This window comes from Scleropages formosus, chromosome 5 (assembly GCF_900964775.1).
Source record: "Scleropages formosus chromosome 5, fSclFor1.1, whole genome shotgun sequence".
In the NCBI taxonomy this organism is placed as follows: Eukaryota; Metazoa; Chordata; class Actinopteri; order Osteoglossiformes; family Osteoglossidae; genus Scleropages; species Scleropages formosus.
The window spans coordinates 29,937,797-29,961,267 of record NC_041810.1 but is presented as its reverse complement, the minus strand read 5'-3'; the positions used below and the strand labels follow the sequence as shown (position 1 = coordinate 29,961,267).

Genomic DNA, 23,471 nt, shown 5'->3' with positions numbered 1-23,471 from the left:
GAAGCATGACAAGGAATTGTGCTTTTGTTAAACAATCGTTTTCCAGGACAACACTGCTTTGCAACACATTGTTTCGCAATGCACAAATTCTGAAATATATAGTGCATTTTGTGAAAAGTCGCGGCCTTAGCAATAAAGTAAAAATATGTCACAAACAAAACAATCAAATGCATGACCTTTCAAATGCGTAAATGCATCGGTGTGTACATTTCTTCAAGTGCAGATGCACCGAATTGTGAGTGGTTAAACCATGAAACTGCAACTTTTAGCAAAAAAAAAAAAAAAATTAAGCATTTAAATGGAAAAAAATAATACATTTAAAGCAGAAACACTTCATTAACTCATCCGTCCTCTTGCTGTTTATCCGGAGCTGTCCGCGTATGTGGTGATTGGCACCGCTCACTCTACTAATTAGGGTCAACGGGGCTTTGTGTGTGTGTGTGTGTGTGTGTGTGTGTGTGTGTGTGAACACATGTACCTCCCTGACTGAGGAGCGCAGGTCTGGAACAAACAGCAGTTCCCTCTTAATTGGGGTGAGATCAGGGGCTTCGAGGGGGCCAAGAAGGGACCCGGTTCCCCTTTCTTTCTCCTCCAGAACCGCTTTGGCTCCAGAGGTGCTTTTGAAGTGTGCTTTGGCTCTCAAAGTCCTACTTTGGAGTACGTTCTTGCGAGACCGCTGGTAGCTCGCCTGCAGGCAAAATCTCAATCCCCGGGATCCCGGCTCCCTTTGATGAAATACTTTTGGGAGCTCCTAACTCCCTCCCAATCCCCACCCCCCGAAACACGGCGCTCCTCCTACAGTCGCTTTCCTCCCTGAGAAAAGCTCAAAATAGGGACTTTTATCACCGAGCGGCCCAGACCAGAGGAACACGAATAGACGAGATATTACCGATGTCATACGGAGCACCTTTCAACTATGAAAGGAAGCATTTCTGTTTTCTTTGCACCTTTTTCCTTAACATGATTTTCTCATTTTGTTTCATGCTAAATAACGGATGATAGAAAATGCTTGTCTATTGATAAAGGTCCAAATATTGATAGGTCCTGAATTTCTGTTTGCCGGATTTTCCTTCCACTCGAAGTGTGGTGTGAAGATGGATAAATACATATCCAGGCTGATACTCATTGACTGACAGCGGATCAGTCTGATTAATAGACCAGGTTATGAATTCACGTATTGAGCAATGGATTTCTTACTGGGGGCTTCGAGAAGTTGTCACATGTAAAATTAAATGCGCTGTGTGCCAAGAAGCGCTGGACCGCAGCGCGGTCGTCGGCGTGTTTTTTACCTCACTCTTAAATCGAGGTAAATACAGTGCTGACTGAAAGTATGTGAAGGCCTTGTGTCCCTTGGTTTTACCACAAAATGGATATTTAACGATAATCGGTGTTTCCCGTGTGACATAATATGTGTGTAATGAACAATTCCATATGTTGCTCTAGAGGAAATCGTGTGTGTAGTAGAAACACACAAGTAGTGCAGGTGTAAAAATAAGTGAAGCCCAAGGTAAGTAGAATCAGGGGTCTAAATCATAGTAATTTATTCATTTTATCATTTTATGTTAAGATTTAACATTTAGATTTTATAAGTTTATGTTTAATATTTTATGCTAGGATAATGACCATCCCTACAGGGTTCACGCACTTTGACGCAGGTACTGAGTCACGTGTCCGGTTCTCCGAGCGTCACGCCGGCCACACGCAGTCAGATCCAAATTCTTGAAAGATTTCCGCCTGATTTTCCTCTCCCATTTCCGCTTAAACGTCATTGATCGATGCCGGACTCTGAGGACTTCTTTTGCTACATAATTTCCCAGAGCATCGATTATGTTTATGGACATTGATTGCGGCTCAGCCTACAGTGATGTTTTCGGAAAAACGCTCGGCCACTGATGTTCTCACGTGGAAAGGTACAGCGGTGCAACCTTCCGATGTTCATTCATCGTTATTCAGGCCTTCTGATATCTTTCGTGCGCCCGATGACTGACGGAACACGGAACTTCCCTCCCGTACTGGATCGTTCATGAGCACGAGCAGAACTCAGAACGCGAGGAGAGTCCAGTGTATAATATTCCAGATTTTTAAAATTAATAAATAAATAAAAATCTCCCAAGTGAAACACAAATTGCAAAAAAAAAAAAAAAACAATTTCAACATTTAAAGTGATTTGTTTACACACATGCGCTGCACTAAGGACAGCAGGCGGACTCTGGTTTGAACTACACCTCCTGCTCTAGTACCCTTGATATTTACCCTCAATTGACAGAGTAAAGATCACCCAGCTGTACAAATGGGTGAATCGCTTTTAAGTAGCTGAGCATTTTAAGTCCCTTTGGAGGATTATTTATAGATAATTAAATGCTTAGTAACTATAGGCTATTTAGCATGAGGAAAGCATCCGGAACGCATCTTTGGGTTGGGAGTGTTATCGGTCCCAGGAAGCCCCCCGGAAACACCATACAGACCGAGCAAGGATCAAACTCACATCCAAACCCACAGTCCAGGAGCTGCGAGGCACCGGCGCTACCTGCTGTGCCACTGTGCGGCCCGCTCAGCCTCTCACTCGTGACCCCCTCCCGTCACTTTTTCGGCACCCGTGGGGGTGGCACTCGTTTCGCATGAGCTTCTCACCAGAGAGGTGTCTGTGTGTCTGAAGGAGACTTGTACATTATGGGTTCATATCCACGTGTGCTCTCTGCTTTGCCGCTAGATGGAGCTGTTACAGGATCTCCAGTGAGTACCAATCATTTCAGTGCAGTGCCGATGGTAAAACATGGTAAAACTTGCAGTAAATGCCCGGTACGGTTTTTCTTGTACATTATGGGTCTCCTACAGTACTTTATTAAGAATAGGGGTTTTCCTGTTAGCAAAGAAGTTTGCTTTTTTAGTTTCGGCTATTAGTGAATGAGGGGGGCACGGTGGCACAGTGGGTTGGACCGGATCCTGCTCTTTGGTGGGTCTGAGGTTCGAGTCCCGCTTGGGGTGCCTTGCGACGGACTGGCATGTCCTGAGTGTGTCCCCTCCCCCTCCGGCCTTCCACCCTGAGTTGCCGGGTAGGCTCCGGTTCCCCGCGACCCCGTATGGGACAAGCGGTTCGGAAAGTGTGTGTGTGTGTGTGTGTGTGTGTGTGTGTGTGTGTGTGTGTGTGTGTATTAGTGAATGATCTTCACCACATAAGCCTTTTCACAGCCACTACTCCAGCATTGTATGTGATTGTTTGTTTGTGTACCTCTTTCTTTAAATAAATAAAAAAAGAAAATTGTAGGAAGGTTATCAGGATTAATCTATCCTGCATTTTATGCACCTACTCTAGCGATGAACGTCGATGCATCAGGTGGAAAGTAACAAACTAGGTTTACTTAAGAATCACATGGCTGCAGCTATGTCTCTTTCTCTTAATGCAATGCACAGATTGTATTTTTGCTGAGATGTACGTCGATTTGGAGAAAAGCGTCTGCTAAATGCATAAATGTGATAAAATGTGAATGTAGTGGGGGGGGCGGGGGGGGGGGACTGCTCCCTGGCGAGTTTACGGCTCGAGCCCTGCTTGGGGTGCCCCTGATGGACTGGCATCCCGCCCTGAGTGTGCCCCCCCCAGCATCGCACCCCATGCTGCTGGGCCAGGCCCCGGCTCGCTGCGACCCCGCTCAGGACAAGCAGCCTCAGCCAGTGTGTGAGTGTGTGCGTTACTGGATGATATGGTGAAAAGCAATGAAAAAATGAACACGTAACATTTAAATTCATTGAACACAGCGAGTCGCTTCTGGCCTCACCAGCTGAAAAAAAGGTATTTGTTTTTTTTTGCAAATAAATAAATAAAAAAAGCTGTTGTTTTGTCAGATCAAGGCATTCTTTTCATTCTACATGTATGAGTTTTGCAGCACTTTATGATTCATTAGTAACTGCATTTCACTTGGGCCTTTGAAGTTTTGCCGTTGTGCCCTTTAAGGGGGTATTTAACCTGATTAAATACTGATAAAAACCAGTAAAATAGCTGGATATAAAAATAAGTAAAATGGCAAAATTTCTTTACCATAAAAAAGAAAAAAAAATCATATATCATGCACTTTAAGGAGGTACCATTCAGAATTCTCTGTGCAATTATTTAGCAGACACTTTTCTCCAAAGCGACCTCCAGTGAACTCTACGTAGTGCTATCCGTCCACGCACCTTATTCACCATGGTGACTTAACCTGCTAGATACACTAATTACATTGGGTCACTCATCCCTACATCAGGGGAACACACACACACTCTCTGTCATTCACATACTATGGGTGAACCTGAACAGCATGTCTTTGGACTGTGGGAGGAAACCAGAGCACCCAGAGGAAACCCACACAGACTGAGCAGGGATCGAACCCACATCCTCTCGCACCAACTAGCCGCTCTGCAACAACAGCACTAGTCACTGTGCCCCACAGACTTATATTTCTTATCTGAAACACTGTAACCATCAATATTTTATCTGTTACTGCTCACTTTTAACACATGTACTGGGGGGTAAAAAAGCATTTTCAGTGATAAAGACCTCATGGTGATGCAGGCCAGAGATGCAGCAGCATTGCGGTTACAATCAGTGCAGAAGGGAAATTAATGACATCTGTCAATCATATGCACTTATTTAAGTATTTAATGAGCACCGCCTGGAGGAGTAACCTTACACACTGCCATATAACATTTTTTAATAAATAGTTCAAAGACTGAAATGTTTTTTTTTTTTGTCTTAATGCCGACACTTCTCTGTGAAATTACTGTTTAAAAAAAAAAAATATATTTTGCCATTATGTGTCAGCATAAATTATTATCCTGTAAGCATCCAGTATAAAGAAGTGGTTTTTGGTTAAATGGAAGAAAATAAAAAAAAAAACAATTAAACGTAAAAAAAATAAAAAATTACAAATGTGCATTAATGTAATATTGCACATTATTATTAATACATAAAAGATAAGCTGTGCAAGAATACATACAAACAATATAAACATGAATAATGCTAAAGGCTGAATACTTCAGCAAAGTGACACAATATTTCCCAGCCAACAATGAATAATAAAATAACAACAAAAATAACCATAACAAAATAACAATAAAACATTGAACATTTTCTTTTACAGTGGTATTTTATTCTAGTAATTTTACATTAGTAATTTTAGACTAATTATACACTATGAATGCAGTCCAAAAATAATAATTTTCCCAAAATTTTTCTAAAATCTAAATACAAATTCAAACTTCTAGCTACATTTATTTAGCACGTAAAATAAAATGATAAACTGGGGGCCGACTGCTACGTTCTCAGTTGGACGAGTGTGTTTACAAACGGGGAAACAAGACTGTTCATATTTCATAACAACAAATGCTTTATTGTGCTGCGTTTGGCCTTTACATATTAAAGTTTATGCTCTTCTATTTTACTGCAGTTATTGACAGGAAGGTGCTTGAGAATTAGCTGGAAACTTGAACTGTGAGAGACAGGAATGTTTTTTCAACATTCTCTCTCTTTCTCACGCACACACACACACACACACACTCCAGAAACACAAGCTTGCCAAATTGGTGGTCTTAAATTAATACTTTTCTTAAACTCAGAGTAAAAAGACGATGAAATACTTTTCTTTATTCACGCAAATCAAGCTGTTTAAATGTTAAATTTAAGAAGTGGATTTTTTTTAACGATGCTTTATGATGATTGATTATGATGGTGGGGTCGTGTACATGTAGCCCCCCCGCCCCCCACAGCACTGTGACTAGCAGTACTGTGGTATGATGTCACAGCTGAGGTAAGAACCATGATTATAACGTGGTGAATGTGACACACACTGAGTGCAGGGGAGGCGATTCTGTGTGTCTGTGTCCATCGCAGTGACTTCAGTGTGGCCACAGTCCACCGACAGCAGCGTCCAGACTGGCAGGCTGTGAAAGAAGAGGTGGTGAGACAGGAGGTACTGATACAACAGGCAGCGAGACAGTGAATCGGGGAGTCAGTGAGACAAGTGGCAGTGGGACTGCAAAGCAGAGAGACAGAGGTCAGAGAGATGATGGAACAGAGAGGGAGATAATGGGACAGCAGACAGTAGGACAGAGGGAAGGGAGACAGCAGTCAGTGAATGATGGGACAACAGGTAGGGAGATAGCAGTCAGTGAGATGATGCGACAGCAGACAGTGAGACAGAAAGCCGGAGACAGCAGTCCGTGAGATGATAGGACAGCAGACAGTGAGGCAGAAGGCAGGGAGACAGCAGTAAGATGATGGGACAGCAGTTAGAGAGATAATGGGACAGCAGGTTGTGAGACAGAAAGCAGGGAGACAGCAGTCAGTGAGATGGTTGGACAGCAGACAGTGAGACAGAAAGCAGGGAGACAGCAGTCAGTGAGATGTTGGACAGCAGACAGAAGGCAGGGAGACAGCAGTCCGTGAGATGGTGAGACAGTAGGCAGTGAGACAGCAGTCAGTGAGATGGTTGGACAGCAGACAGTGAGGCTGAAGGCAGGGAGACAGAAGTCAGTGAGATGATGGGACAGTAGACAGTGAGACAGAAAGCAGGAAGACAGCAGTCAGTGAGATAATGGGACAGCAGACAGAAGGCAGGGAGACAGCAGTCAGTGAGATAATGGGACAGCACGCAGTGAGACAGAAAGCAGGGAGACAGCAGTAAGATGATAGGACAGAAGGCAGTGAGACAGCAGTCAGTGAGATGGTTGGGCAGCAGACAATGAGACAGAAAGCAGGGAGACAGCAGCCAGTGAGATGCTGGACAGCAGACAATGAGACAGAAAGCAGGGAGACAGCAGTCAGTGAGATAATGGGACAGCAGGCAGTGAGACTGAAGGCAGGGATACAGCAGTCAGTGAGACAATGGGACAGTAGAGAGTAAGACAGAAAGCAGGGAGACAGCAGTCAGTGAGATGTTGGACAGCAGACAGAAGGCAGGGAGACAGCAGTCAGTAAGATAATGGGACAGCACGCAGTGAGACAGAAAGCAGGGAGACACCACTCCGTGAGATGATAGGACAACAGACAGTGAGACAGAAGGCAGGGAGAGAGCAGTAAGATGATGGGACAGCAAACAGTGAGACAAGAGGCAAGGAGACAGCGGTAAGATGATGGGACAGCACTCAGTGAGATGATGGGACAGCAGGCAGTGGGACAGAAAGCAGGGAGACAGCAGAAAGATGATGGGACAGCAGTTAGTGAGATAATGTGACAGTAGGCAGTGAGACAGAAAACAGGGAGACAGCAATCAGTGAGATGGTTGGACAACAGACAGTGAGACAGAAAGCAGGGAGACAACAGTCAGTGAGATGTTGGACAACAGACAGTCAGACAGAAGGCAGGGAGACAGCAGTCCATGAGATAATGGGACAGCAGGCAGTGAGACAGAAAGGAGGGAGACAGCAGTCAGTGAGATGATCGGACAACAGACAGTGAGACAGAAGGCAGGGAGACAGCAGTCAGTGAATGATGGGACAACAGGCAGGGAGACAGCTCAGCAGTCAGTGAGATAATGGGACAGTAGGCAGTTAGACAGCAGTCAGCGAGATGGACGGACAGCAGTCAGTGAGATGATGGGACAGCAGGCAGTGAGACAGAAAGCAAGGAGACAGCAAGGCAATGAAAGAGTGACGCAAGTGACAACTAAAGTGACAACAAGTCACCCGAAGAGATAGGAAATTATGGCGGAAAATGAGACTGTAGACAGTGAGACGGCAGGCAGCAAGGCAGTGGGACAAGAGCCTGTGAGACAGGAGGCAGAAAAACAGCAGTCAGTGAGACATGAAACAGAAAGCAGTAAAATATGAGACAGTGAGACAGAGGCAGAAAGGCAGCAAGGCAGTGAGACAGTGGGACAGAAGGCAATGAGACAGGAGACAGTGAGACAGGAGGCAGTGGGTGGGCAGGCACGAGGGAGGGAGGGAGGGAGGAGGTGTGAGGCACCAGGGCAGCAGCAGAAGGAGCCTCATCGATCCAAAGGGAGGAGTCAAGCGAAGGAAGGAGCAGCTGGAGTTACACACTTCTCCTCAACTCAAAGCGCACGGAACACACACACTCCCAGCAGCGCTAGCCTCACGCGGCCCCACTTGGTGCACTTATATATAAACACGCGCTTTGTCTTCGGCTTTTGCGGCCAGAGTCGAGCGCGCAGCTGTAGGGTTCGGCCGCGCGCGCGGGCGGGCAGGGAGGGAGGGAAGGAAGGAAGGAAGGAAGGAAGGAAGGCAGCAGGGAAGGAAGGAGGGAAGGAAGGCGGGAACGGCAGAAGTTCTCGCGACGAGCGCGCGGACACTCGCGCAGAAGTGTAGAAGTTGGTGAGAGGAGCGCCGAGCGAGGAGCTCCGAGGGAGACTCACGAAAAGCGACGCACGGGGTCACAGACCGGGCCACGAGGCGGCCGAGGGACGGCGGAGGAGCCGCGAACACGTAAGTGCGAGTGCAGAACAGGGCGCGGGGCGCGCGGGACAACCGGCGCGGGACAGGGGGGGCGCGTTAATACGTATTATACGTGTTCGTTATAATACATGTTCGTTACGCGTTCGCCGAGTGTTTCGAGTCGCGCTTCCCGCGGAAAAGCAAGAGCTGTGCTGTGCGAAGTAAGTGCGGAGAGTGACGGGGCGAAATAAAAAGTTAATAGCAGTTAGTTGCGCCTACAGGCGACGAACTCCTGTCGCAGGGAGAGTTTGATGTCGCCGGCGGATGTTGGAACTCGCGCAGATGTGTTTTTATTTGTGTTCGTGCGGAAGTCGTGCAGCTGGAGCGGACAGCGCAGCAAACTTGGTCAACTTTAGAGATACACAGTGTGTGTGTGTGTGTGTGTCGCTCTGGCCAGTGAACATGGTGGTTTCTGGAAACACCAGCAAACTGGAAAACACTCATTATCGCGACAGAAGCGTCGTTTTGCACTCAAATCTAATTATGTTTCATGATTATTTATTATTTCACTGATTAATTTTTCCCAGAACTTAGCAGCTGAGCGACGGAGACCTGCGGCTCAACTGTAAAAGAGTAGTAAGAATTTAATAAGTCGATTAAAAAAAAAAAAAAAACTTTTTTGGAATTTGGCTCTGGAAGCAGGAGGGAAAATGTGCGTAACACGGGTAACCGTCATAAACGTGGTAATACCGTCATAATGATACCAATGTTGCGGACTGTCAGCCCTCTGAGTCTGTCCGCATCAGTTTATTTACTGGAACACTTAAGTGTTAACAGTCAACAGATAGTCTCGTGCAAAGGAGCTGCGGTTGCAAATACTGTAGTAATTACATTTATTACGTCATTGTGCCATGTGGCCCAGTAAGTTTTTGCTCGAGTGCACCTGCACAGGTGACCACATACAGTGGCTCACTTGGCCAGCAATGCCGATGATGGTGTGGTAAAGTAAAGAGCAGGTGAGTCCCGTCGTACCACTTCTTCTGACACTGAATGTCCCCAGCAGTGTTTTTACCCTCGTTGATGGGGTGTTTTCCTTCTGCCTGCCTGGTGGATGTTAGTTGCTTACGTGGTCGCTTTGGAAATGTGCTTCTGCACGCGGTGTGTTTCGTGTCCTTTTGTCTTTTAGCTGAAAAACGCACGGAGAAAAAGCAGAAAATACACACACACACACACACACACACACACACACACACAGAGGGGCGCTCGTTGTATTCCGACAGGCCTCCTGAACTCAGTGACAGAAGGAAAAAAGTCCTATTTCTATTATTTCAGTGAAATGTAATAATTTTTTAAAAAATATTTAATTTTGCTATTTTAAACGCAAACCTCGCAGGACGTTTAAGCCGACATTTAGGCCTATTAATAATTTTCCCATTAAGTGTGTGTGTGTGTGTGTGTGTTTTCATACAGCTCCTTTCCAAGCACATGGGAACACTTCTGAATGAAGTATAAATATTTTTATTTTTCACACAGACACACACACACACTATACCTGTGCTGCTAGTGGCTCTTTGAATTGGGATGATTTTAGAGTAAAAACGCTAGGTAATTTACATTGGCTCTAAAGCATACTTTTACGCAGAAAGTCATTGAATGAAAAATAAGAGGGAAAAATGACGGCACGAGCCAGACTTAATTTTGTCAAAGTTTTCGTCTAAACTTGCCGAACCCGTGTTTATTAACCTATCATGTCGCGTTATTCCTTTCTCTTCTGGGCTTTTCGTGTTTATTTAAAAACGTGAATACACATTTCCGTCGCCTTTCCCCAAAACTGTAAATATCGCAAGAAACGAATGAAGTGAGAAGACCAAGTGAACGTCAGTTGATATGATACGTGTGGCGCGCGGTGTTCCCGCTCACACCTGGAATGTTCGTACGGAGCACAGAGCGCGCGCCGTCCCGCCTTTCCTCGCGCTCGCTGGAATACATGTAGAAATCGCTCTCCTTCCTTCTGCTTATCGATTTTCATCTCTTTTTTTTCGCCTCGCTCTGCGCGAAACGTTCGAAAAAAAAAAGACTATTTTGCGGTAAATATTTTTTAAAAAAAAATATCGTTTAATTTTGTTCACGTAAAAATGGATCCAATGTTACTGAAAAGTTTTTTAAAAGTTCCGAACGCTCCGTCTTTCCAGTGCTTTTCGTCACTGTACTTGTGGGACCGTAAAATTACATTTCAGTGTTTTTGAGAGGGTCTCTGAGACATTCGTGCATAGAACAAACATGGATTAAATAAACTGTTTTAATTTTAAAGAGCCTGCTTTTAACGAAATAGCTTTTTGAATGAAGAATATGCTGAATTTCAAACCTGCCCCAAAAACATGTTTTGTGGGCATAAGGAGTGAAAGGTCCCTTCTCATGGACTATATTGCTATGAATACGAATTTTAAATAAGCAAAGCATATGAATGGGGGGACAGGAAAGGCTTATTATCCCTTCATATTAAATATAAATGATTTCTGATGAACACATCCATCAAGATAACCGGGTGTGTAATTTTTCAGCAGCCGCGGTGTGGTTTCCGCCAAAAAAGGCGTGTGAAAAACAGTGCAATAAATGTGTCCCTTTTTTTTTTTCCCTGTGTAAAGCTGATCCCTTGCATGTTACAGAAACAAATACTTGACTGATGAGCGGGGCCACGAGGGAAACGCGCAACTCTCTTCCGGTTAATCTGTGCAGCTCTATCCAAGATGGCTCGGCGAATAAAAAAAAACAGAAAGTCTTATCGCACCTCTTCAAGTCGCGCACAGAAGGTGAGGAGGAACTTGAAAGTCTTCATCTGATATGAGTGCAGGACTTTATCTCTGCTTCAGAGCGCCCTGTGTGTGTGTCGGCGTGCGCGGGGCACCAGGCCCGGCCCTTTCCCGCCAAAACGGCCCCCTCGCCGGCTGCATATTAATGATCTGGAAGGGAGCTGGACTGCTTTGCTCTGAGCGCTTGGCCATCACCCCGTTCGTGTGTCCTGCGGATGCACGCTTGAAGGAAGGTCTTTTTTTTTTTTTTTTTTTTTTTGAAGATGCGGCCCACCGTAGTCCAGCGAGACCTTACCTGTCTGATAAGTGCATCGGTAGTCGTGCGTTCTCCCGTGGTGCTGCTGTAAGGAGTTTAAAACATGGCACAAACAACCGGAGGAAAATCAGCAAGGAACACCGGTGATTTTTTTCTTTTTTAAATCTTGTCCAGAGAGGGGGAGTTTCCACATGACCGACTTGGCGTGTTTGGGATATTAATTTATATTTGGGCTCTGCCTTGATTGCAGCGGTGCTGTAGGTAAATACCTGCGGTGTAACCCGGTAAATAAAGTGGCCTTAATTCAAGCAGCTGGTGCATCGCGTCACCCTTTTGCTATGCAGATGCTGCCAGCTTGAGCGGTTTTTAACCTAACAAAAAGGCGACGTGCCGAAAATGTCATATTTATTTAAGCACTCAATTATACCTTTAATTCTCTACAATGTGCCTGTGACTGAACGACACAATAAATATTACAAGTGGAATGAAATTGTATTATATCTTTTCTAAGTGACACGATGTGGAACTGCCTTTTGAAACATTGGCATAGTCAAGGAAAAAAAATGAAATTTTACACTTTGATGATTCTTAACTTTGATATATTGACATCAAAAAAAGGACACAGAGGGGAAAGAAAGGGAGCAAGTCAGAGTGATTGAGAGGAAGTGAGAGGGGGAGAGAAAGCTGGTGGGGGAGGTGGGGGGTGGGGGAAGCAGTGAAGCTTTCCATAAAAAAAAAGAGAAAAAAAAAAACTTGTGCGGCAGCGCCAGCGAGAGAAGGCGCAGTGAAGTGTCTCAGCGCATTTGTGTTCAGGGGGCTGACGAGAGGAGGGTCTGTGGGCGCGCAGGGGGCTCATCCTCGGCCTCCTAATCCCAGGGCCCGGCAGCCCCTTCAGGGCACGCCTCAGATCTCGCGCGCCGCCGGGCCGGCCCTCGCGCCGTCGGTGGATTAAGCATGCTATGTGTTCGCGGCCCCAGCCGCACTCCTTCACCGCTGGCCCCCGTGGGCCGTCCCGGAGCAGGAGCCGCTCCTCCCTCCACACCTGCGCGGTTTTAGGATCTGCTAAAGGCACCTTTCAGAGTGGGCATCCTGGGGGGGGTGCTGACGATGCACAGGGGGCAGGTGCTGGGGTAACCGATGGGAAGACACGCATGCCCGCACAAATGTGGAAAGGCTTTTTTTTTTTTCTTCCCTCGGTTGCAAGAATTGATGAGTCGCGGGGGAGGAGTGGCTGTCGTTGGCCAGAGCGGTCCGTCTGCGAACGTGGAAGGTAGCGGTTCCCTTTCCCTGGCTTCGGCCTGGAAGCTGGAGGGGCGTAGCGGGACCGCCAGTTAGCTGTGCGAGCCGCTAGAGACGAAATGCAACGGCACGCTAAAAGCGGGATCTTCGAGAACAAGGCAGTACACTGAGAGGGGGGAGAGCGAGGAGTAACATAGGTCAGGCACTCCCGTGTCCTGGGCCACCTCTGGGCCGCTCGCACCCGCTTTGTGGCACATCCTTCAGCTTTGTCAGAAAAGGGCAAGCTGGGTATACACCTGCTTTTTACAATCACAGTACTGCGTCAGCGATGTTAACACACGCAGGACAATGAATTTAGCGTGGAAGTTATAGGAGTGCGAGTCGGAGGGAAGCGACCTTATCCACGGCGCCGTGTTTGTACATGATCGGATCATGTAATTGTTCTGCAGTTACTTAGACACTTTTTAGATACTTTACTTTTAGGCCATGTTTCTCAAAACCACGCTGCTGTGAGTTTTAAAAAGATAACACTTAGCGAACTGTACATCAGAGTGCTCGTTGTCAGCTGAGGAGAGGAAAAAAAAAAACACCCAAAGAAATGGGAGGAGCAATACACCTCTGGTGTCAGAAAAAGCACTGAAAAACCGCTGGTTGCAGAGAGGGTTTTATTGCTTTGCAGACTCACTGAAGCAGTAATAAATTAAATGTATGGATAGAATATTTTTATATAGGAGAATGTGAAATAGTTTTTTTCCAGTAATTTATGTTTTCTAGCAATAAAAAGAGAAGTGTTTCATGCCTTGTTACTTTTTGTAACTTATGTGAAAAACATTATTCACAATTCACGAGCGAAGGCAACAGTGCACTAAAATAAATTGGCGAACGTGATTATTTAATGTATTTATTAAATAAACCCAGAAAGGGAGACAGCAGATAATTGTCGGAATTATCGTTTTTCACGTTTATCATCGTGTCACACGTCTGCACAGATTGATCTTTCCCGAAAATCAGGTAATCAGCCACAGGTAATTGTGCTGCTGATATTTATTTATTTATTCATTTATTTCCCCGAGTGGTAGCAGTCAGCGATTTACTTTTACCGAAGGTGCCTGCCATTGTGGAAGGGTCGGGGAGGAGTGGAAAAAAGAACTGTAAATGCCAAATTTAAATAGTGAGGTTAATACCTGACTAAACTTCTCTCCCTGTTTTCCCCTCCCCTCTCAGACATTTGGAAATGAAGGCTCGCTGTGCACCCCCCCAGCAGGGCCCATCCCCCCAAGGCACCTCAGACCTCTCCGTTCCCTGTTCCTTGACTTCTGCCCACTGCTGCGGGGGGCCTCGCCCCCCTCCTCCCCCTTGCCACCCCCCCAGGGCCCGGTGGCCGGCCCCTCTGCGGGCGAATCCTAACGGCACTCCCTCTTGTGAGGAAAAATAATGTCTCATCTCGGAAAAACAAAAGGGAGGCACGGCGCGAACGCAGCGGCGCTGGGTGCTGAAAGGCCTCCCTTTGTCAGTGTGGCCATTCGAAGACTGATGGCGTTTTTCTCATGCAAAGTGTGCTGATTTAAGGCCCGGGCTGCGGAGAGCACCACTGTGTATTAACAATGCTCGGCAGGGAGCACGGCACTGGGATTCCTCTCCTCCGTGGCACACACAATGCCTGGTTCTTAACAGGCTGAGTGTGCGTGCGTGTGTGTGTGTGTGTGTGTGAGTGAGGGTGTGTGAGTTGCAGAAGTTTAAAAGACTCCCGCATTTCGAAAGGCTGCTCATTTTCTTTTGTTTTCCTCCCTTTAGAAAGTTGTTAATACGCTGCATATGTTGACGAGAGAAGCGATGTAAGTGCACAGCGGTGCGTAAAACAGGGTATGTGCACGCTGGTGTGTGCTTCTACGTGTGTGAAACCGTCGCAAAATTTCCCAACAAAATCTGCTCCTGAGAATTGCTTCTGAATCACAGATTAATAAATCTCAGCCAAAGTTGCCGTATATTTAATAGGGGGAAAATTAGAAGGCGTTCCTAATTTTAATTCAGTTTCTTGGACCAAAATATACAAAATTTTGACACGATCATATGAACAAGGACAAACTTGTTCATTCAAACCAGTTCAGTGCTAAGGCTTGTCAGCTACGTTTGTCAAAACATTTCCTGAAGTTTCATTGGCGGAAAAAAATGTAATTGCATATTATCAAAGTTGGTCCCATGTGTTATTGAACGTTTCATAGAAAACTGAACTGCTGAAATCAAGAAGACGCACAAGATGAACCCCTCGGTGAGGAGATGCTTTCACTTGTTCGTGAACGTTCACAAGCAGTGAGGTCAGAGAAACAGGCACAAGGGAGGCACATGGTTTTCTAGTTATAATTTTTATTTTGCCATAAGGCATTTCTTCAGTCTGTGGGCTTAATAGCTTATAAACAGACTTCACTTACTTGTAAAACTGAATTCCCGTAAACATGGTAACCATATGTGTGCACGTGTAAGCCAGTTGTTACCTATAATAAACTTTTTATTCCTTTTTGTATGAAGTAAATCTGAATTAATGCAAAGGTGGATTGGCTCATGATTTACATTTGTTTTCTGCAAAGTGACTTAGAATGGTAAGGTTACAATTATTTAGCCATTTATACAGGTGGGTAATTTTACTGGAGCAATTAGGGTAATTTAGGTTGCTCAAGGGTACTGCAACCGGAAGTGGGATTCAAACCTGGATCCAAAACAGCAGCTCTAACCGGTACGGTACTAGCTGTCCCTAGCCAGCTGATTTACTGAGTAATTATGTGTAACACACACACACACACACACACACACACACACACACACACACACACACACACACACACACACAACTCTGCAATGGACTGGCGTCCCATCCGGTGTGTACCCACACTAGCCTTGTGCTCTGTGCCTCTGGGATAGGCTCTGGACCACTGTCACTTGGACAAGTGGTTTATCAAAGTGAGTGAGAATGACATATACAGCACACACACACACACACACACACACACACACACACACACACACACACACACACACACCGCCGTTGATATTGCTGCTCAGATTGGTGATTTTGTTAAGACGCAGTTATATCTTATTCATGAAGATATAGGCTTGACTTCTTAAGAATTCATTATGTTTATAAAGTGGCCTTTCGGAGCGGCAGGGACGCGTGTGGAAAGTCCTTCCGAGGGCTCAGATCGCGCGCCGCTCCATTCCAGCGCTTCCCCGGCCGGCGTGCCGCCGCCACGAAGGGCTCCATTTGTCAAAGGTATAGTACATCTCCTCCTAACCCCTCCCCCCCTTTTTTTTACCCTGCTCTTTTCCCCAGCCCTGTGCAGAACTCATTGATGGAGCGTAGGCAGGACATTAGTCACCGCTGCGCGGGAGTAGCCCGAGGGGACCGGGGGCAGTGGTTGCGGCCCTTGCTCGGGGCCCGAGCGGGGCCGTGCGGAGCCTGGGGCCCCGCTGCGCATCTGGCCGAGGGAGGAAGGGAGGAAGCGCTCACCTCGCGGCCCCGCGAGTCGGATGCTGTCTACCTTACAAAGCTGCTTGCACAAAGACAGGCAGGCAGGTCCCCGGGTGCGCCCCGTTGGCCCGCATTTGAAGTGCGGCCTTGTTCCCGAACCGGGGGCTTTCAGCCGTACCCCGCGAGATGCTACGTGCCTCCACTCCCCATCTGTTTCTCCCCCCCCCCACTTCGGCAAACTGAAACAACAAAAGAAACGAGAACCCGTACTAAAGAGAGGCGGTAAATAAATGTAATCTCGCTGGGTGGATTAGAGGGATGAAATGAAAAAGAAGTTTGGCGGCCCACCTTTTTTTAATTGGTGGGGGAACGTGCGGCGTCCCTGCTGCCGGAAAGATCCGGAATGTAGTTTGGCGGGGGTTGGGGGAGTGTCGGAGTGGGGGGTTCCGAGGTGGGGAGCCTTGCACAGGAGCCTTTTAGCTTTTGGAATTATTTATAAAGCGTGGCTTTGTGTGGCATGTTAAATCCCTGTCTTTTCACATTACTCCTTATGACTCTACCCCATGCCCTGCCGCGGCAACCGGCAACATGGGCCTCCCAGCGCTCCAGTGGAGCGCGTGCAATGCGTGCTGAGGCACCTGTGGGGTTTCGACACGAACTTTGACACGGAGGAAGGGGGGGTGGGGGTCCTCTCGAGGAACTTGGTTGGAGAAGAAGCAGAAGCGCAAGCGGGGCTTTACCTGCACCGGTGCGTAGAGCGAGTGGGCTTCGTGTTGTCCTTTACCTGGTGTCTTTATCCAAAGTGACCCGCAGCTGAGCTCATTTGTACAGGTGGCATTTTTTTCTGGAGATATTCAGAGTACTTGTCAAGGGAACTACAGCAGAACACCTCCGGTCCGGCTGATCCGGCATCACCTTTGCATCCTTAGTCACGATGGCACCGGTATAGCTAGCTGATTGTGTTTTTACATTTCTAAAGCAACAAGCAGCACTAGTTTGCATTTATTCATTTAGCTGAGACTTTTCGCCAAAGCGACTTACAATGTTGTTATTTAACCATTTATACATCTGGGTAATTTTACTGGAGCAATTTAAGGGAAGTATGTTGCTCAAGGGTATTACGGCTGGAGGTGGGAATCAAACCTGCAACCTTCCGGCCCACAGGCAGCAGGGCCAACCAGTACACTTCCAGCCGTCCCTAAACATAGGCATACCTACAGAGAGAGGATTTGATCTTTGGAAAAGGTGCTGACTAATGGGGCAGTGGACATTCGTTTCATTGTAAAACTCGTTTAATTTAAAAAAAAAGAAAAATTTTGAGGATAATGAATGAAGATAACAGGCTGTTAAAAATTGCCATCGGGTAACAGTCGTCGGATGGTAGAGTCTGTGGAGAGTGAATAAAAGTGAATAAAATTTATTTGATGAAATGAAACGCGTCTTACATCCGGCCAAGAAACGAAAGGAGCGAGTCTTCAAGAAATTGTGGTACGCAACACATTTTACCAGCGCGCATTTTCGGGCAGCAGATGAACGGAAAGCAGGATAACTTCATTCGGAGTTAGATTAGTGTGCTTGTGGGGTTTAGTCGAATGGGATTTCCATTAAAATGGGCCGGGCTGCAATTAGCATCCGATTACACACGCGTGTCCAGAGCTCTCCGCGGGTCGGGATCGACATCCCTGTGGGTTCGGGATCGATACAAACCAACTTTCCGTTGGTAATAAGGCATTTAAACTTGTTAACACGTGGAACGGAGTATTTACATCCAGCGTATCACATTTACCTGCTGGTTGCCTCTATATAAGCAGGTTAATAACTTGTTTAGAACTGTTTACCATTTGTGTGTTGGTCTGTGTGTATGACGCACCTGCGAAGCCATGTGTTTTTTTGCCTGTTATGCGCATTGGTGTGTGGGACCGGAACTCGCACAACGGGGAGGCCGTTCGCCGGCATGTTAAAGCACGTTGATCTTGGATGCGGCTCGAACCCGAGCGCGTGACGAACAGGAACCTGTTTCTGATCCGTTGCCGTCACTTTGCAAGCGCCACTTGGGCGAGTGTGTGCAAACACACCTGTGCACTTTTGTTGCGCAGGTGTGTTTGCACACACTCGCCGAAGTGGTGCTTGTACGTCGCTTTGGAGAAAAGTGTCTGCTAAATGAGTAAATGTAAATGTTGCCTGTTTCAGATGGGATATTTATTCCTGTATTTTGCAAAAGTAAAAGTGGTCATCTGAAAATGACTGCGTTCTTATGCGTAAGAGATATTTCTGACTGCCATCTTTTAGGAAAATGATGTACAAGACACCCGTAAAAACCCGACTTTTTCTTTGACGTCTTTTACTGTTCTTTGAAGTGTGTATCCCATCAGACGGAGACACTTGGCACCTCCAACTTACACCTGTACTACTTCACATTTTTAAGTTTTTTTTTCTTATCAGTGTGACACTATAAGGGGGTGCAGTGGTGCAGCAGGTTTGGCCTGTGCCTGCTCTCTGGTGGGTCTGGGGTTCAAGTCCTGCTTGGGGTACCTTGTGGTGGACTGATGTCCCGCCCTGGGTGTGTCCCATCCCCCTCCTGTCCTGTGCCCTGTGCTGCCAGGTTAGGCTCCGGTTTGCCGCAACCCCACTTTGTACATGTGGTTTCAGTCAGTGTGTGTGTGTGTGTGTATGTATGTGTGTATAATTCAGGGTAGTCACCTTGATCAAAGGAGGACTTTGAATGTGAGACCAGAGCCAGTGGCTCTCACCGTTACACCACCTGCTGGTACCTTTTCACACGAGGATCTTCCCTGGAAATATTCCATGGCACTGAGGGTAAATGCAAGGGATAAACAAGGTCAAGAGAAGTTCAAGGTCATCCATGTAGACTGGACAGCTGTGATGGAGACTTGGTGAAGGCCAGGGTCAAAATGAGGTCCTTGAGGTTCATTCGTGTAAGCGTACCAGCATCCAAGCCCCTTAAAGTGCAGTAGACCCATATCACTCTTAAATCCTTCAAAGCTCATTACTGGTGTCCACCATCATGACTTTTTATTTATCACTAAGTCGATATGCACTAAGCGTCTTGCGTCCAGCTGAATTTTACCGTGTTTTTGAAGCACTGTAGGTTAAAGACTTTGCTCGGAGGCCCTTCCTCAGGTTGGAACTCAAATGTTCTGGGTACGGTCCTGCGTCCATAGCCACTCAATGAGTTCCTTGGAACACTGGGAGCTCATTCGCAAAGAAATATCAAAACTGCACGCCTGCGAAGGATCCACCTAAGTCATTCCCCCTCGCATGAGAAGACATGCGTCCGTTTCTCAGGTTTAAATATGGAAAAAAAAAGCCACTGCCATTCTATTCTTTTGCATCCCTCACCTCAAATCTTTACACGCTCCCGCAGCTCAGAGATGTGATAGGAAGGGAAGGTCCTTGGTCGTGGCAATACCCTTCTTGAGTTGAACCATCGCGAGACACAAGGCGGCCCCATCCCGGCCCCCGGAGCCCCCCAATCAGGTTTAATTGGAGGACAGGGGGGCCCAGTTGGGAATTAACAAGACGTAATAAGTTTGCGGGGAGGATATCTCGAGCAGTCTTTAAGTAAACATTAAGGCTTCTTGAGGGAGATGCGGCATACCACTTGATAAATCGGCACGGCGCTCGGCTGGAATAATTTCTCACTTAGGCGTCCTAATGGGAGCGGTAATAGGGACTACTTTGCCTGGCTGATTGCCCATTCTGTTTGCAGCTCCACATTATTGTTGCCCCATAGCTATTTAACGCAGCAGAGGCGAGGCCCGGCTGTCATTAATCACAGCTTCTCTCTTCCTTCCCCTTCGTCCGAGTGACGGAGAAAAGGAGCTCCGGATAAAAAAGAGAAGGAAGCAAATTGATATCTGAACTAACACCATGGACCTGGGCCAGTGGCTCAGAGCGTTATTTCCTTCTGCGATGCAGAGCCGAGGATTAAAACTTTGGAGGAAACGTTTTGCACAAACATGAAATCTCTTGCTCCGATTTATTAAAAAAAGGAATTTTGCTCTGCTCTAATCGTAAGTAATAAATAGTAGGGCTCAATAGAGGAGAATAACTGCGCACGAGTGTAAAACACAAGCACTGTTGTGTGATCAGGATGTGTTTTTAAAACGCGTGTTTTATTTTTTCATTATTTTTTAATGTTATCATACTAAGATGGATTGGTTCTGGCGCCTTTTTTTTACGTTCCCTGATTGACATTAAAAAAAAGCATTAATGGAGAAGAAGATAATGTTCTTTTTAATGTGATATCTGAGTGGCTGAGGTTTGGGATGCGGACAGATGTTTTTGTCGAACAGCGGTGTGTTTCCGGCTCAACGCGAGGGTTGCGTGTAATGGGAAATTTCTCAGACAGCTTCTATACCTGGACATACCTGGACGAGAAGATGCTTTGCCGGTTACCGGACCTGCGGAGCCCCACCTGTCCCCCACCAGTGTCACGTGGCGTCCGTGCCAGGAAGCGACACAAACTTTCCCTGCTTCCTTCCCATCAGCACCGAGGGCCTCTTGCGCGGCTTTTTCATCAGTAAAGGAATTCCACTGCCTTGGTTCACTCGCTCCCTGGGGCTCCTGCCCTTATTGAAGTCGGTGCGCACGGCAGCCCAAAGAGGTGCGAGCACAAACACACACAGAGACACACACAGCGGCGGGGTGCGGCGCCGCGCAGGGCGTCTCACTGCAGTCATTACGTGTCCCTGCTGGGAGTTCTCGGCGCGACGCGCGAAGCGGGTCTCTGCGGACGAGGACCGCGCTCGCTCGAGATGTGAGGAAGCCTGGCAGAGAGCGGCGCTTTGTTATTCACAAGCCTCGCGGTCACTTAACCTGGTTAGAGGAAGTGTTGAGGGGGCCACACTTTGTTCACGCCCAAGACCTTTAAAAAAAAGAAAAAATAATTACATACAGTTTATATACAGCGTATAATACGTATATAATGCATAGATAGTATGTATTTTTAAAATATCCATTATATAATATATAAATATTTCTGTATATATATTTTGCTGTATGTAAACTTGTGTTACACAAGAGTGTTGTCACTATAATACAAGAAGCAGCTGAGCATTTGAGGATTAACACACAACCGTCCACTGGCTCTTAAAAATATCTATAATATTATATATATAAATAGATACATTTGTATATATTTTGCTGTCACTATAGTACAAAGATGATGGAGCACTTGAGGATCAACACACAAAAATGTCCATTCACTCTTTCTGAGAATATTGTTTGAGCAGAAAATCAGTGCTTAAAAAGAAAAATCAGCCGTTTGCAAGGAAAGCACGAACAGAAGAGCAGCATTTGGATTTTTCAAAATACACATGTGCCACATACACCTCTGCACCACCTGCTGCCCCCCTGCATTTTTTTTTTTTTCAGTCGGCGTCCAGAACGTTTAAAAAAACGAAAAGGATCTGCGCAGCAGCGGGCTGAGCAGTTTAAAAAGAAGCCGGGAAGTTGAGTCCTTCAGGAACGGAGCATCTTGCACGAACCAGATGTTTGCATGACTTTGGAGAAGAGCGTGAAACGTAATTGGCCTTAAACGCACATAACATAGTTTCAGCTTTCCTCTTCGGTTTGTGAATATGATGCGAGGTTAGGAATTATCGTTATGTGGAATTATATTTCAGGATTTGGGCCCAGGTCTCATTGAAGATGCACTTAAATTCTGTTTTGTTGTGAGCGTGCAGTAAAAACTGCGATGGAGGTGTTTAACGGAGCGTTTATACCTTCTGCGAACACACTTTAACATCAAACATTTGTATTGTTTCATAATTACTGGTCTTTCGTTGTAGTTTAGGCAATACTTGAATACTGTATGACTTTGACACATTTATAAGTAGGAGTGTAACGGGTGTGTGTTGTTGGGGTGTTTGATTCCTCCTGCTGGGAAGAGAGAGTGGGTGGGGGGTAAAGTGTAGTACGACCTGTGCGTTTACTCCGGGGTTTGGACCGGATTACCTCTCCGGCGCAAACCGATCGCATGTCCTCTACTCACTTTGCTGCCGATTATCAATGATCAGAGGGGCAGATGCCTGGGGGGGGGTGGGGAGACCCTCCCCTCCCCTCCCCTCTGTCAGTTGTGGGAATTAATGCGATTTCCCCTAGTGACAATTCTAAAAAATAAATAAATAAATAAAAGAACAGCCCTCCCTCCATCACACACTTTTCCCCCTTTGCTTTCATGTGCTGGATAGAGGTGTCATGTTTTCTTTTACATGTGATTTTCTGCCTCTGATTGGCTGTCGGTGTTCACCCCCCCCCCACACCCAACAACTATCTGTTTGCGTGTCTCGTTACTAATTATTATTCCCCTTAAATTTGCTGTTGTGATTGAGTCCATATTTTTAATGTTTGTTTTTTTTCTTTTTTTTTTTTTGGAGGCCCAAAGACAGAATTAGTCACCGCGACATCACAGGGAAGTTGGTTTTTAACAAGCCTGTTAGCGAACGCGCCGCTGAAACCTATCGGGCGCTTGAAAAGGACAGGACATGCTTTCATTGTTTCCCCTTTCATTCTCGCCCCTAAGTCAATAAACAACAAACAAAAGATGAAGAGGGGCAGAAAAAAACAACTCGGCGAGTTACCCATAAAGACTCGGGGACCTCTGGAGGTTTATTGACGCGGCGAGCGTTTTATTTTTACGTTATCTACAGGGTAGCAAGAGCGAAAGGAATTCTGTAAGCATTAAGATTACATCGTGTCTGTTTGTTACTCAGGAATGTAAGATGTTCTCAGCTCATTCTGGTGTAAAATGCGCTCGGTCCCACCCCGGCTCTCCAAAGCATCTTAAGTGGAAAGGTCTGGGAAATGCAGACGCGCACAAGGATAATCTTATTAGCGGCAGCGGAAAGCTGCTGAAGGACCGCAGAGCACAATTCGCACACTTGCCCTTGAAAAAGACCAAAGGAGGATTTCCCCTCTGCGATCGCCGCCCTTTCGTTCCTTCCACCACCACCCCCCCCCCAAAAACGTTTAACGTTTTCTTTGAATTCCTTTTTTTTCCCCGCTTCGCTCCGCCGAGGGAACCTGCGAGGTTCGAGCGGGAGGCGAGCGCTCCTCCGAGGGGCGCCGCGGACGGAACAAAGCAATGTCATCGTGCGGCGCACGCCGTAAAGGCCGCTCCGCCGCCGCTCGCACCTGGAGCGCGACCTCGGGCCTCCCGCGCGGACGGCGGTTACGCACGCTTTCGGGTCAATTCGGTTACCACTGTTTACCGCAGAACTAGTTCGCACCCGTTTATGTGCAGCGGACATCCGTTTACCCTGATTTGTTTATTTAGCTCATGCTTTCCTCCTGTCACTTACACATTCATTATCTG

General features: G+C 46.6%; 1 protein-coding gene across 3 annotated transcripts in view; it reads left to right on the top strand.

Annotated features, from left to right (window-relative positions):
- The first annotated feature begins 8,024 nt into the window (after window positions 1–8,024).
- The window catches only part of LOC108942313 (transcriptional activator GLI3-like), a 140,231-nt gene continuing 124,784 nt past the window's right edge, over window positions 8,025–23,471 (top strand). For 2 of the 3 annotated variants that reach the window (XM_018765573.2, XM_018765570.2), the window contains exons 1-2: window positions 8,025–8,415; window positions 11,031–11,174. The gene's annotated coding sequence lies outside the window, so the exon portion shown is untranslated. The remainder of the gene's footprint in view (window positions 8,416–11,030; window positions 11,175–23,471) is intronic. The other variant, XM_018765571.2, reaches the window with a different exon arrangement.